At 35.2% G+C, this 15,597-nt stretch overlaps 1 long non-coding RNA gene across 1 annotated transcript in view; it reads left to right on the top strand.

Annotated features, from left to right (window-relative positions):
- The first annotated feature begins 3,097 nt into the window (after nt 1–3,097).
- Nucleotides 3,098–15,597, top strand: part of LOC122472540 — a 54,461-nt gene continuing 41,961 nt past the window's right edge. The window contains exon 1 of the long non-coding RNA XR_006294464.1: nt 3,098–3,740. This is a non-coding gene — a long non-coding RNA (uncharacterized LOC122472540). The remainder of the gene's footprint in view (nt 3,741–15,597) is intronic.

The raw sequence follows: 15,597 nt of genomic DNA on the forward strand, positions 1-15,597 counted from the left end.
GACCCAGGCGCCCCTCAAATTATGGCTCCTTTAAACAGAAACAATGGGTGACCCTTGGAAGCAACAACAGTGGAGAGGGAATGAGAGTTCTTACAGCTTCTGAAACTTCTTGCAGAAATTAAGTGAGCCTTGTAAGGGCTCACTTGCACTTTAGAAAAGAAATAAAGGTGGGGTAGGGATGGTAAATACCATGTACTTGGATTCATTTTAATAATTAGCCATAGTGAAGCCTAGGTGATAGATAGTGTGATGGCTTACCCAGCAACCGGCTCCAATTACAGAAGTAGGGGAAGAGAGTTTTAGCTTCACAAACGGGAAAGAAATAGTTTGTTTACTCAATGCACCAACAGTTTGTGTCCCAACAATCATTTATTAAGCCAGTTATGCGTAATGCAAAAGCACAATTTGCCTTAAAGACAAAGTCATGGATGGTGGTTAAGTTTCCTGTTAGTTCACAGAATATCATTTAAACCAGGCAGTAATTGAATTAAAATAATAAAGCAATGTTTTTTTTTTCTTTTATAATTCCATAGGTTAGGTCAAGTCCACTGGTAGAGAACATTGATTTCTCTATTACACCCCATTTTGATCGAAGGTTTCCCTGCCCTTTCTCAGGAGAGCTGCTGGAGGCACGGGGTTTCTCTGAATTTCCTTGCTCTGATCAGGACAGCAATATGACCCGAGACCCTCATGGCAGTGGCCACACGAGAGGTAGGATTCCAGACAAAGGGAATTGTGGAAGAAGGGTTTCATAAGATGTTTCTTTGAAGTTTGAAGTATAAAGCCATGTTCAATGAGGAGGGTCAGGGTTTGTGCAGTACAATCTTCTAGTGGTGGCCTGGAGCTAGGCATGGGATGTCTCACAGACGATGCAGAGTGGTGAGTACCAGAAACTCTGGATCAGGTACTACCAAGAGGAAGTGTGTAGAAGAGTGAGAGGAAGCTGCACAAGTGGAAAAAGAAGAGGAAAGAAATGTGCACGTGAGAAAAGAAATTGAGGGGCAATATACACAGGTCCATCAACCAGGGACTGAAATTCCACGGGGTAAGGCTCACGTTTATATGTTTGCCTTTATGTGGCAAGAGCTCCAAAAGAGGGGCCCTAAAAATGTCCTTCCAGAATGATGCCTCTTGTGAGGGCCGACCTCTGCAGCATCTTCCTTGGAAAATATAACACAGGCAGGGACACAAACAGGTTTCGTTGAGCCTGAAGCATATGTACTTTGTGGGTACCTCAGAGAAAAAGCAAATTTAAAAATATATAAAATTAGGTATAAAAGTAAGTATTTATTGAGATGAGAAAATAAAAACAAAACAAAATATCCATCTTAAAGAGCTAACGAGTACCACAAAATACAGAAAACATAACCATTTTTAATCGCCAGCCATCTTTGTGTCATTTTTTTCTACATATTTTCATTGCATCTTCTTTGAGTGCCTCTTCCTTTCATGTGATTGGGTTGAGGATCAGTTACCTCAAAATATGGCACCTTGGCATATGGAGTATTTTTTTTTAATTTTTTAATGTTTGTTTATTTTTGAGAGAGAGAGAGAGAGAGAGACAGAAAGAGACGGAGACACAGAATCTGAAGCAAGCTCCAGGCTCTGAGCTGTCAGCACAGATCCGGATGCAGGGCTGGAACTCATGAACTGCGAGATCCAGACCTGAGCTGAAGTCACATGCCTAACAGACTGAGCCAACCCAGGCACCCCAGCATATGCAGTATTTTAAGGTGAAAAACTTTAAAAAAAATAGCAGAAGCAAGAATGTCAATCTGACCTTCCCAGCCCTTCTCTCCTGAAACAGGTGAGAAACCTTCGTGAAAGAGGTGCCCTCCCAACACCTGGAGGAAAGACGTGTCCTTATCTCTGAAGACAAAAGGATGCCAAGGAGAACCTCACAAACCACTTTGTTAAGTTTTGCCAGCACACTGCACTTATCCCATACTCCTTAACCTATCATATTTCTATACAACTGCTCACCCCTTATCAAACCTAGCATAAAATATTCTGATCTAACCATCTCTTGAGGTTTCCATTCCCTAACGAAGGCCCCTGTGTCAGGCAAAACTCATATTAAATACATTTGTGTGCTCTTCTGCTGTTTATCTGTCATTGTCAATTTAATTTTCAAACCCCGTCGGGGCCCGCAAGAGGGTGGAAGAATACTTTTTCCTCCCCTACACACGTTTAGTCAAAAAATTTAAACACGTACTGATACTATGAGAGAAATTTTAGTTTTATAATATGTTATCAGTAATATCATGCAAACTTTTGGGATTGTTGACAAATTTAGGAACATTTCCATCAGATTTCTTCATACATGAACAGTCGGAAAGATTTCTACAGACCAGGCTCTGGTTGCATGTGTTTCAGCCTGATTTCTCTCCCTGTATTTATGTGATTTGGGTGGTTAACACAATAATATATGTTCGAATCATAATATAAACTCTTGGCGGTCACTTGTGTTCTTACCAGGTGAGTCAGCACAGTGGCCAAGATGAATATTCCTACAAGCCATTACTACACATGGATGCTTAGCAATAACTTAACCTTGCCCAGAAATGACTACAAGCAATATCTGTCTCTTCCCCATCTCTATCTTTATCTTTATTTAGCTGTATCTATTATATAATTATTTATATCTATTATGTAATTATATCTAGTCAGGTGGATGGATGGAGAGATAGATAGAGAGAAATTGATATTTACCCATATCCAACTAAAATCTTTTTTTTTTAATGTTTATTTGTTTTTGAGAGGAAGAACAAGTGGGAAAGGGACAGAGATAGAGAGACAGAGAGAGACAGAGAAGATCTGAAGCGGGCTCCGCGCTGACAGCAGAGAGCCTGATGTGGGGCTTGAATTCACCCACCACAAGATCATGACCTGAACAGAAATGGGTCTTCGTTGTAACCGACTGGGCCACCCAAGCGTCTCCAACCTAAAATCTTTTTTTTGTTTTTAATTTTTTTTAATGCTTATTTATTTTGACAGAGACAGAGAGAGGGCGTGAGAGGCAGAGGGGCAGAGAGAGAAGGAGACACAGAATCTAAAGCAGGCTCCAGGCTCTGAGCTGTCAGCACAGAGCCCGACATGGGGCTCGAACTCACAGAGTGCAAGATCATGACCTGAGCCGAAGTCAGCGGCTTAACTGACTGAGCCACCCAGGCACCCCTCCCACCTAAAATCTTTTTAGTGTATTCCCAGTTCAACTCCCCTCAACCAAGTATCAAAAATGCTCTGAGCTGTTGTAATGCCACTCAACATGAGCTGAAGTTTTCTGAAGGGTGTGTCAGGGAGGAAATAGACAGTGAGTGGTCTCAACTCATTCCTGTTTACATACATTAGTTTTGCAAATTTTATAAAGACATAAAATCATGTGAACACACTGCTAGGGCTCTTTCCAGACCTTTTGAAGACACCTGTGCAAATGAAGGGGTCTTGATGCTTAAAGTCCATTAGCTTCAGAGTAAGTTGGTGAGAAGAGACAGGAGCAGGAGAGTGTGTCCCCAAAAATGTGGGAAATAAAGAGGAATGTCCCCTGTCATGTGCACTGTCAACACTAGTTTCTTGGAGTTTCCTTCCTGTTTTCTTTTCCTGTCAGGGCAAGAAAAACCTGCAGTGAGAGGCTGTCCACACAAGAGCAGTGACTCTCAGATGTTACCACAGCAGCAAAGGTGAAAACCAACAGATTTGGAGTACACTTTCATCAAACCTGAGGCCTGGAGGAACAGCAGGTAACAGGGTTGATGCTCGTAATCAAAAAGCTTGTAAACCTTTGGCAATCACCTGGATTTGAGAGACATGGTTTGAGGAAAGAAAGGAGGCTGATATTTCAGAGACTATGCTAATTGGGGCTCAGCCTGTTATACTTCCATTACCCACATCTTTATGTTTTTCTTCCCTTGGTCAGTGGCCCCAAAATATCTGCTACACTTAAACATTTGTAATGCATTTAAGCCACTAGGATATTGGTATCAGTTGACACGCAACTCAAACCCAATCCAACCTGACGGTATAGTTCTTTTATTGTCGGTTTTGTTTGACAATCTACTACATTAATAGACCACATTTATCCGGCTTATAAACATTTAGGTTGCTTCCTAACTTGTGCTGTGAACATCCAGATACACGTGTCCCTGGGCTAACATACAAGATATTCTCTGGGAGACATACCTAGAAGACAAATTATTGGGCTGTAGAATATGTACTTCTCCAATTTTACTTGGTAATTACAAACTGTTTTTCCAACCTCATGGCCTCATGAAACACTTCCACCAACAGTATATGAGACCTCCTTTTGCCCTACATCTTTATCAACACTTGGTACTGTCAGACTTTTTAATATTTCTCAAATTTATGAATGGTTAATGGTATCTCTCTGTGGCTTTAGTTTGCCTTTTTGTCTATCGTGGCAAGCAACTTTTCATACATCTTTGACTCTTGGAGTTTTGTCTTTTTGCAAGTGCTTATTCAGCTCTTTTGACGATTTTTCTATTGACTTATCTGCCCTGTCTTTATTGATTCATAAAATTTCTTTATATTTTCTGAAAACTAGCTCATACCAGTTTTATATGCAGTAAATATTTTCTGATAAGCTTATCTTTTTCTTCTCTTTGAGGTGCCTTTTGATAAACACAAATCTTTAACGTTAGTGTAATTGAATTAAAATATCTTTTCTTTTTCTGTTTTGGTGCTTTCTGGCTAAAATGAATGACAATACTCTGAGTTTATAAAAATATTTCTCTGTATTTCTAAAATATTTATAGTTTTATCTCTTTATAGGCCATAATTCACACGGGGAAGTGACATTTGAAAATATAGTATGAGACAATCTTGAAAAAGAACAAACTGGAGGTATCACAATCCCAGGTATCAAGATATACTACAAAGCTGTAGTAACCAAAACAGTATGGTATGGGCACAAAAATAGACACATAGATCGGTGGAACAGATTAGAGATTCCAGAAGTAAATCCATGATTAATAGTCAATTAATCTTCAATAAAGGAGGCAAGAATATGCAATGGGAAAAAAAAATCTCTCCAGCAAGCAGTGTTAGGAAACCTGGACAGCTACATGCAAAGAAATGAAACTGAACCACTTTCTTACATCATACACAAAAGTAAACTCAAAATGGATTCAAGACCTAGATGTGATACTTGAAGCCATAAAAATTCTAGAAGACAGCACAGGCAGTAATTTCTCTGACATCAGCCATATCAACATTTTTTTCTAGATATGTCTCCTGAGGCAAAGGAAACAAAAGCAAAACAAACAAAACTACTGAGACTACATCAAATTAAAAAGGTTCTGCACAGCAAAGGAAACAATCAACAACATTAAAAGACAACTTACTGAATGGGAGAAGATATTTACAAATGATTTAACTGATAAAAGGCTAATATCAATATATATATATACATACACACACACACACACACACATATATATATATATATATATATATATATATAAAACTAATACAACTCAACACTCAAAAAATGAACAACCCAATTAAAAATGGGCAGAAAACATGAATAGACATACCTCCAAAACAGGCATCCAGATGGCCAACAGACACATGAACAGATGCTCAACATTGCTCATCATCGGGAAAATGCAAATTAAAACCACAAGGAGATATCTCTTCACATCTGTCAGAGTGGCTAAAATCAAAAACACAAGGAACAAGTGTTGGTGAGAATGTGGAGAAAGCAGAAACCTCGTGCACTGTTAGTGGGAATGAAAACTGGTGGAGCCATTGTGGAAAACAGTATGGAAGTTCCTCAAAAAGTTAAAAATAAAAATATCCTACTACCCAGTAATCACACTACTGGGTATTTACCCCACAAATACAAAAATGCAACTAATTCAAAGGGATATATTCACCCCTATGTTTATAATAGCATTTTTTACAATAGCTAAATTATGGACACAGCCCAAGTGTCCACCAATAGATGAAGGGATAAAGAAGAGGTGATTTATACTTATACATAAATATATATTAAATGGAATAGGACTCAACCATAAAAATGAAATCTTGCCATTCACAGCAACATAGATGGATCTAGTGGGTAAAATGTTTAGTGAAATAGTCAGAGGAAGACAAATACTATATGATCTCACTCATATGTGGAATTTAAGAAACAAAACAAATGAACAAAAGAAAAATAGACAAAAAAAATTGACTCAACTATAGAGAACAAAGAGATGGTAACCACAGGGGACGTAGGTGGAGGGATGGGTGAAATAGGTGAAGGGGATTAAGAGTACACTTATGATGAGCACTGAGTAATGTATAGAATTATTGACTCACTATATTGTGCACTTGAAACTAACATGGCACTGTATATTTACTATACTGGAATTAAAATTTTTAAAAATATTAAACATAGTAATTAAGCAGAAGATAAAACTGAAAAGAGAATCAGATTGATAAAATACATAAAGTCATCTATAGAATAAATTTAATAAACATACACCTAAAAAGGGGCTACATCTAAGACCAAAACTATAAAACTAAAGGAGAAAACATAGAGGTAAATCTTTTTGACCTTGGTTTTGGCAATAGATTCTTAGGTATGACACCAAAAGTGCAAGCAACAAAAGAAAACATAAAGTGATCTTCCTCAAAATTAAAAACATTTGTGCATCAAGGAATATTGATGAAGTGAAAAGACAACCCACAGATTGGGAGAAAATATTTGTGAATTATATAACTGACAAGGGTCTAGTATCCAGAACACATAAAAACAATCCAATTTAAAAATGGGTGAAGAACCTAAACAGACATTTCCTCAAAGATGTATATAAAATGGCCAAGCATGTGAAAAGATACTCAACATCATTAGTCATTAGGGAAGTGCAAATCAAAACCACAGTGAGATATCATTTCACATCCACCAGGAAGACCATAATTAAAACAATAATAATAAGTTGTGGAAACGTTGGAACCCTCATACAAGTTGTTAAAAATGTACAATGGTGCAGCCAGTTTGGAAAATGCTTTGGTAGTTCCTCAGAGAGGCAAACATAAAATTACCTTATGACCCAACATTTCTACTCTTAGCTATATACTCAAAAGAACTGAAAACACTCAGCAAGTACTTGTACACATATGTTCATAGTAGCACAATTTGCAATAACCAGAAGGAGAAAACATGCTAAAAGTCTGTAAAGGGATGAGTAGATAGACAAAATATGATACATACATACAAAGGAATTGTTCAGCCATAAAGAGGAATGCGGTGCTGACATATGCTACAACATGGATGAACCTTGAAAACATGCTAAGTGAAACTAGCCAGACACAAAAAGCCACATATTGCATATGAAATAAGCAGAATAAGTAAATCCATAGAGTCAGAAAGCAGAGAGGTGGTTTCCATGGGATGGGCTGGGGGGCAGAAATAGAGGGTGATTGCTTATTGAGTATGAGATTTTCTTTGGGGGTGATGAAAATGTTTTAGAACTTACTAAAGGTGGTGATTGTACAACGTTGTAAAAAAAAAAAAAGAAAATATCGTACAAGGTAGGATTTCCCACTTTCTCATTACCATTCATTGAAATTCCATCATTTCCCATTTCAATGAAATAAACCTGCTCTTCTCTCTCCCTAGTCCCTTCTCTCCTCTTATTCCTGTGCTTTTATGTTTATAACTGAGGGCCTAGTTGATATTACTGCTACAGTTCTCTTTTCAAACCTATAATAGTCGGGTCAAGGATAGAATTTCAAAGCATGTACAATTAAATCTGAAGTCCTATAGTATGCATTGTGAAAGAACCTGGGTCATATATGGTTTTATAAATTTAAAACTTACAATTAAAAATTAACATTAAAAATTAAAAGATAAAATGATATATTTTTTAATTTTGGACATTTGAAGTAAAATACATTAGAAAATTAAGGCAGGTTCATAATATTTGTATTACCATTTAATCCAATTAAAAAATATTTTGACTAGAAAAACATTGAGAATGCAATTCACATTTTCCTCTCTGTTTCATAATCTCCCTCTTATCACAAGTATATCACATCTCTTTCTATGAGTGTCTTTCCACTTTCTGAATACCCTTCACTACCTCACCCTCTAGAGGTCTCTTTGAAAAAAACTTGCCATTTTTTTTCCTGCAGTTGATGCTTTGACATATACAAAAGTTTACTATATATATAGTATAGTATATATAGTATAGTTAACTATACTATAATGCTATATACTATAGTATATACAATACTATAATATATACTATAATACTATGTACTATAGTATACAATACTACAATTGTAGTATACAATACTACAATATACTATATACTATACATATATATACTATATATATACAATAATATATATGTTATACTATATATACATATATAAATTTTTTTGGCTATTTTTATATCAACATATGTGAAGTTTCCATATATGTGTATGTCCTTCTCTGACCTCTCTATATTCATTTCCATTAGTCTGTGTGTCTACTCCAGCATCAACAGCACAGTATTTTAATTAAAATAGCTGTGTAATGTCCCTCCCTCTCATCCTGCCCACAGCACTACATTAAAATTTGGGATAGGGTTACATTAAATCTATAGGTCACTAGAAGACCTGTTGGAAGATTGACATTTATACATATTGAATCTTCTAATTCACGGTCACAAATATCTCTCCATATACTTATACACACTATGACATCTCTCACAAATAGTTCAATTTCTCTATAGAATTTTGTGCATCCTTGGTTAGATTTATAAGTAGTTCTTATTATTTTTGATGTTACTTAAATAGGACATTTTTCTAATTTTTTTCCTGTTTGTTGCAGTGGTATAGAAATGTAATGGAGTTTTATATATCATTCTATATCCAGTAAACTTACTCATATCTCTTAATATGATAGATTCTTTTGGATTCTCCATTTATTTGTGACTTCTAAGCTTTTCTTGATTAGTCTAACAGATATTTGTATGTGTTTTTTTGTTGTTGTTTATTTGTCTTTTAAGGAACCAACTTTCTCTGTTGTTGATCTATTCTATGTGTGTTTTCTATTTTATTGATTTCTGCTGTTTGCTAATCTATTTCCTTTCTTCTACTTTCTTTGGATTTATTGTGGATTTTATTTTTGCCTTTTTTATACATTTAAAAATTATTCTACTTTTTAGATGGATGCTAGACCCAATAATTTTTATTCTTTCAGTTTTTTAATATAAATATTTAAGACTGTAAGTTTCCTAAAAGGACAGATTTAGCTGCATCCTACAGATTTGGCATGTAGGATTTTTATCATCCATTCAAAATGTTCTCAATTTTTTTCCCAACTCTTCTTTGACCCATAGATTATATTTAATACTAAATGTGTGAGTTTATTCCCTCTTTTTTGCTTGTTTGCTTCATTGTTACTTCTAGTTTCTGACCTAAATTCACGAGGCAAGAAGATATGCCATGTATGATTTCAGTCCTTTGAAATTTGTTTAAACGTTTTTTATGGTCCATCATATAGTCAATTTTGCAAATATTCCGTGTGTTTGAAAAAAAATTATTTTGCAATTGATGGATATGATGTTCTCTATGTGTCAAAGTTTAATTATGCTGTAAAATTTTTGTCTGATTTTTTAATGTCAATTATGAGCAAACTTGAAATCTTCCACTATTATCGCAGAGCTATTCATTTCTCCTTTTAGTTCAGTTTTGTGTCAGGTAGTTTGAGGTCATGATTTAAGCAGATACAAAATTATATATGCAAATATATGCATATATATTTGAGTTGTAACTTTTGTCCCTCTTTCTCCCAAGAAATTCTTCCAGCCTTAAAATCTGTTTTGCATGATAATTAATATAGCTACACTAGCATCCTTTTAGTTAATGTTTGCACAGTGTTTTTCCTATCTTTTTACTTTCAACTTGTCTGAATTATTACAATAATTAACAGCATATATTAGATTATTTTTTAAAATTCAATCTGACAATCCTCATCTTTTTACAGGAGCATTTGGTTTCTTTTCAGTCTACTCACTGCTGATATATTTGTGTTTATACCTAATCTTCTATTTTTCTTTTTTATAATTAATCATTTATTCTTTTCCCAGAACTAGTTTAGAAGCTATATATTCTGTTTATATATTTTTTAATGTTTTTTTTTTTTGAGAGAGAGAGAGAGAGAGAGGCAGAGAGAGGGAGACATAGAATCTGAAGCAGGCTCCAGGCTCTGAGCTGTCAGCACAGAGCCCAACGCAGGGCTAAAACACATTTACCCGAAGATTATGACCTGAGCCCAAGTTGGACACTTAACTGACTGAGCCACCCAGGCACCCCATTCTGTTTATATTTTTAAATGTTATTCTTAAATTACTACAGGCATCCTTAACTGATCAAGTCCAAATTTAGCCAATACTTTTAACCTTCTCTGAGATGTTTTAGAGATCATTAAAATTTTGCTTGATTTATTTCTTTCCATACATTTATGCTATTGTCCTTGTTTATTTTAATTTTTAAACTGTAGCGATATTACTACTATTGTATTCAGTCAGTGATCTAGCTTTACATCTTCATATGCCACTTTATTTGCTCCTTATGTCTGTGTATATAGAACTGTCAACTAGGATTACTTTCCTTTGGTTTGAGGTACATCTTATAGACTTGTTTTTAGCATGGATATGTTGGTGGCAGTTTTAGTTTTTGAAAAATGTCTTTATTCCACCTTTATTCTTGAAAGACATTTTGATGAGTATAGAACTATAGTGTGATAAATGGTTTTCAATAAGCACATTCCAACTATCATTCTATTTCTTTTTCACTTCCTTTAGCACTGTTGAGATGAAAGCTACCAGTCTAAATGCTCCTCCTTTAAAGTTAATCTTTGCCTCTGACTACTTTTACAATCTTTTCTTTTATTTCGGCATTTGGCAATTTTACTATGAATATTTTCCTCTACTTTGAATTTACGGAGATTCTTGTATTTGTGGTTTGGTGTATTTCATTAGTTTTAGAAAATTCTTAGCTAATATATTATCTTTTTTGTTGTTGTTCTCCTTTCCCTACTTCTGAAATTCTGATTTAATATGTCAGATCATCTCACTCTCTCTTTCACATTTTTCATATTTTCTAATTCTTTGTAAATTTGTGCTACATTTTGGATAATTGCTTTTGATCTCTATCTAATTCACAAATTCTCTTTTTAGCTGAGTCTAATCTACTCAAAACTCCATATAATCCACTCTAAATTCTATATGTATTCACTTTAAAATTTTGAGTGTAGTATTTCTCATTTTCGGAAGTTCTTTCTTTTGTGTGCAAATTTACTTGGTCATGCTTTAAAGTTTTATATTCTCTGAACACAATGCTAAATTTATCTCTTATTTTTAAACCAACTAGACATTAGTATTTTATATTCTGTGTTTGTAATGTAAACGCTTAAAGTCTTTGTGGATATGATTTCTCTTTCTGAGTTCATGTTTATGATGTCTAGTTTTCATGAATAGTTTACAAAGAAAATGTGAACTGTTTTTTTAAAAGAAATGTATTGGGGTGCCTGGGTGGCTCAGTTGGTTAAGCATCTGACTTCAGCTCAGGTCATGATCTCTAGGTTTGTGAGTTCAAGCCCTGCTTCAGTCACTGTGCTGACAGCTCAGAGCCTAGAGCCTGCTTCAGATTCTGTGTCTCCCCCTCTCTCTGCCCCTCCCATGCTCATGCTCTATCTCTTCCTATCTCTCAATAATAAATAAATGTTAAAAAAATATAAAAGACATTTATTTGTAGAATTATTTGAGGCCTGGAGTTAAGGCAGTGTCTGTCTGTGTATATGTATGTACATATATTCCCAAATATACTTTGACAGAAATGTCTGTTCAGAAAACAGACCATTTATTACTCATAGAACATTTTAGCATCTGTTAACCATAAACCAATATCTAATAAGGTGAAGTCATGATGGCTACATGTTCACCAATGCATGCTGTGGCGTTGTACCACAGGAAAGAATCTCTGAAAATAAGGAAGATTGGAGCTAACACATCTACCCTTCTTCATCTCCACAAAAAAAAGAGAGAGGAAAAAGAGGAAGAGAAATCTTTACTCTGAAAAACAAACAAACAAATTCTCTTTAAGAAGACAGGAAAGGAATATTCAGATTTTTATCTCCCTGGAATGAAACAAATGGCTCCTGGGGAACTAAGTCTCTAAACCTTTCTAGAACAATACCATATCCATTGCTTCCAAGGCAAGTTTGGTATTCAATCATCCATTAGCCATATTACCAGTGTTCCTAACCCATCCATTTCTCCTTATTCACAGAATAGACTGCACTTAATTGGTTTGGTCTTGTTTTCTCTCAAACTTCTTCAGAACCATTCTATCACTCTCTTGCTTTTGTACCCAGTTAGGCTGTCCTGCATAGAACCTTTGCTGTGACTTTCCCTCTGGCTGGAATGTACTTCCTCCTGGCTCCATGCCCGCTTATTTAGCTCTGACTGTTCAGCCATTATGTACTTAGGAATGCTTTCCCAGACCTCTATCTCCTATAAAATCTTTCTGTTAAGAGACCTTCAAGGCAACACCTACTTGTCAAAATTGTAATTGTATATTTGTCTGTTTTTATTTATTGGCTGTCTTCATTCTAGGCCTAAGTTTTATTAGGGTAGAACCATGTCTGTTGGACTCGCCATGACTTCTAGTCCTCAAGGTCTTGTGCAACACTACTGCCTGGATCATTGTAGGTTTTCAAAAATATTCATCGAATAAATAAAAAAATTACATACAATGTTGAGTATATCTCATACATTATAATTATTAAATCCTGTGAAGTGAGTTATTATATGAGCCACAATTGTGAGATAGCCAAAGAAAGATTTTAAGTATATAGAGAATATTACCTAAGATACTTTTGTGTTAAATTTAACAGACTACTGGGACAGTGAGAGGTTACAGTTCAAAAAGCCCACAAAGATTTTTTTTTGAAAAGTCAGTCTTCTTTAATAATATATGATGTTTTTGGATGACTTAGCTTATGCAGTTAATTCTAATAAAAGCTAATGTGACATGATAAAGGGATATACAAATGGTGGTGTTTCAGGTGATGTAATTCCTCAAAAGAGTAGCATCATAACAAAGTTGCTCTCTAATACTCTAAGCAGAGGATAGAACTAGGGAAGGACCACGACTTCCTTGATGATGTATGTTCCCTAAAGAGGTATATTAGCCATAAGAGTAGTAGAGAGTAATCATTAAGAGCATGGACTTTAGGATCAGGCCTGACTTCATATTTAGGCTCACTCACCTTTAGCTTTGTGGTCTTTGGAAAGTTACATAAGTTCTATAAGCCCTACTTGACATAAGAGTCAAATGGAATTAATGGTAATACCAATCTCATAAAGTTTTGGTAAAAATACAATTAACTCATATAACGTACATAGCATAGCGCCTCCTAAATAGTAAACTACTTATAAATGTTAGCTATTCTTGTTATTTGGCCAGTGATATGTCTGAATTTTTGCATTTAGAAGTCATGCATATGCAGTGTGGAAATTGGAGCTACACTATTCCTAGTTATTTCTTTTTATAGATCAAACTTAAAGTGCATTAGACTTGAAGTCAGAACACTTGTATTTGAATCCAACTCACTAACTGTGACCATGGGCACAGCCTAAATCTTAACAACTACATCAATCATGTGAGGTATGGTAACATCTACCTCAGAGGATTGTTTTACACTCATGAAATATAATCTTTAAAGTAACTGCCCCACCCCGATCTGCCAGGTTTCCTTTTCATCATTTTGTTCACAGACAAATGTAGTGAGATATTACTTAGAAATATTAATTTTGTCGTAATCTCTTCCTGGTTGGAATTGGTCAGAGGCATTCATTACTTTGAAGAGAATTAGAATTGTAAATATTAAGAAGCATTTAGAGAAAAAACAAAAAAACAAAAACAACTGACATTTCTTCCAGAATAGGCTTTTGGATCCATCATCAAAAGCAGTAATTTTGAAAACAATATTTTTTTTCATTTAGAAGACTCAGCTTTCTATGGAAAGAAGAAAAGGTTCTTAAGATCAAGAAGAGGGCTCTGAAAGAAGCAGAACATAGAGTATATGCCATAATAAGTTAGAAATAAAGTAACGAACTCCTTGGTCTTCCTACCCTTGATGGTGGTGGTAGTGGTCATTAATTTCGGGGTGAGTTGTGTGGTTACTCAGTGAGGACCACCGAGAAAGAAAGGAGGGAAGGGAATGGATGAGGCTAGCAAATCAGCATCAAGAGAACCACTATCACTCTGGTTTTTCAACCTATTTGATGTGAAAGAGCAAGTTGATTCCTGTGATGCTCTGTTGCCATTTTGGTGGCCACCACATGTCACTTGTGTTGAGGAGCCCTGTTAGCTGCTGCTCATGTAGTTGTTAAGGGAGAGTCTTGCATTCACAGGTGCCTGCATGTTGTCTGTGGATTCTTCAGCAGAAAAGACATCTGTTCATTGCCCAAGATTTTGCTGACTGTCATCCAAAGCAATCCCATTATGAACAGGTCATCCAATTTTTAATGGCTGGGACATTTTGTGAACACTGAAAACAGCAAGTAAGTGGTTGTGCAGCATTTGATGAGAGAGAAATCTCCCAGCCTGAGTATCTGGATGAGGAAAAATGATGATGAAATATTCATTACACTAGAATTCCCTTTTATCCTCTCCCCAGATAATGTAAGCAAAGTCTACTTATCTTTATAGATACATCTTAAATGTCTCACCTACTCTTAATTCTTTCCACACATTCTCAAAGAAGTGTTGATTATCCCCTCCTTTTGGGTAAACCACTACATCTTGTTATTCTAGCACCTGTCATAGTATGTTGCCAATATTTGTTTACATTTATTTCCACTTCTAGGCTATGCAATTAATAGTGTCATTTAATCTTGGCATCTCTAGCATATAATTCCTGGCACATAGAAAACTCTTAGCAAATACCAAATGAATGAATGAATGTATATACATATTATTCTCTTCTTGTAAACATAATAGTAAGCCTTACTCTGTGCAACATTTTTTTTTTCTAAAACAGAGTGAACTTTAAGTTTTATGTAGGATCAGTAGTTAAGTGTCATGATACATGCCTAGTAAGAGCTGTGACTCTATGGTCTTATGTAACCATATAAGTATTTCCTACTTATTTCCTACTTGGTATAATTTTTTGTGTCTGTAGAAGGCTCTTTGTAACCAAATATTCTTCACTCCAACTTCCAGAATACCTGAAATTCTATTATACAAACATTTCAGATATTAAAGAATGCCAAGATGAAAAGTTATGAACATCATGATTGGAAGCCTTGGTGTAAGGTAGATGGGAGAGAGAGAGAGAGAGAGAGAGGGAGAGAGAGAGAGTCACACATTTCAACATAAATTTTGAATGAGTTGCAAGTTTAACCTCGTTGTAAACTAGTACTTTGTATAGAGTAAAAGTAGTTAAAAGTGCTTGTATTATTCCTTTAGAATCATTCTATTTTGTAATTCTTCTGTTAACAAAAAATATTGCTTTTTTAAAAAAAAGAGAATTATAATACTGAAGTAGAGTCAGTGAGTATTCATTCCTAGTCATATATTTATGTCCTTCTT

This window comes from Prionailurus bengalensis, chromosome B4, assembly GCF_016509475.1.
Source record: "Prionailurus bengalensis isolate Pbe53 chromosome B4, Fcat_Pben_1.1_paternal_pri, whole genome shotgun sequence".
Classification (NCBI taxonomy): domain Eukaryota; kingdom Metazoa; phylum Chordata; class Mammalia; order Carnivora; family Felidae; genus Prionailurus; species Prionailurus bengalensis.